The sequence below is a fragment of the Crocuta crocuta genome, unplaced genomic scaffold (assembly GCF_008692635.1).
Source record: "Crocuta crocuta isolate KB4526 unplaced genomic scaffold, BGI_CrCroc_1.0 scaffold376, whole genome shotgun sequence".
NCBI lineage: Eukaryota > Metazoa > Chordata > Mammalia > Carnivora > Hyaenidae > Crocuta > Crocuta crocuta.
The window spans coordinates 564,469-565,074 of NW_027527388.1; the positions used below are offsets into that span (position 1 = coordinate 564,469).

The 606-nt window shown below is 33.8% G+C and overlaps 1 non-coding gene across 1 annotated transcript; it reads left to right on the top strand.

Annotated features, from left to right (window-relative positions):
• Positions 1–268: 268 nt before the first annotated feature.
• LOC144222073 (U6 spliceosomal RNA) lies at positions 269–375 on the top strand. Its single transcript, XR_013332277.1, has one exon. It is a non-coding gene; the product is annotated as a U6 spliceosomal RNA (small nuclear RNA).
• Positions 376–606: the final 231 nt, after the last annotated feature.

The following is a 606-nucleotide window of genomic DNA, read 5'->3' on the forward strand; positions in this document are numbered from 1 at the left end:
TCTGTGGATATGTTTAAAAATGAAATGAGCTTTAAAAATTATTAATATCTGTGAGTATGATGGTGGAGTCAGCAGTATGGATTTGCCCCTAAATAATGATTTTGGAGAAGCGTGCAGGTACATGTCTATATAAGCCCTCAGATGCTATACAAATACTTCTATAAAATAAAGACAAATTGTTTTGTATACATTTTTTTGTCATTGTCTTTTACTTCTCATTTTCTGGCTGTATTGCACTCTGTAGGGTCCCCGGTATACAATAAAAGTGGTGCTCGCTTAGGCAGCACATATACTAATGTTGGAAAGATACAGAGAAGATTAGCATGGCTCCTGGACAAGGAGGATAGGATAGAAGTGTTGATAGTGACTATCTTTGGTCTCAGAGAGAAAGCTATCAATATTTCAATGTTATATATGGTGGGGTTTTTTCCATACACATTATCAGATAATAGATGTCCCCTTCTATGGTGAAGTTTTTCCCCCATCAATAATAAGTGTTGGCTTATTTGTGAAGTTTTTCTCTCTTATTGATCATATGACTTTTCTTTATTCTCTTATGAATGTTGCAAATCATATACCATAGTTAAAATGCTAAATTACTCTTTT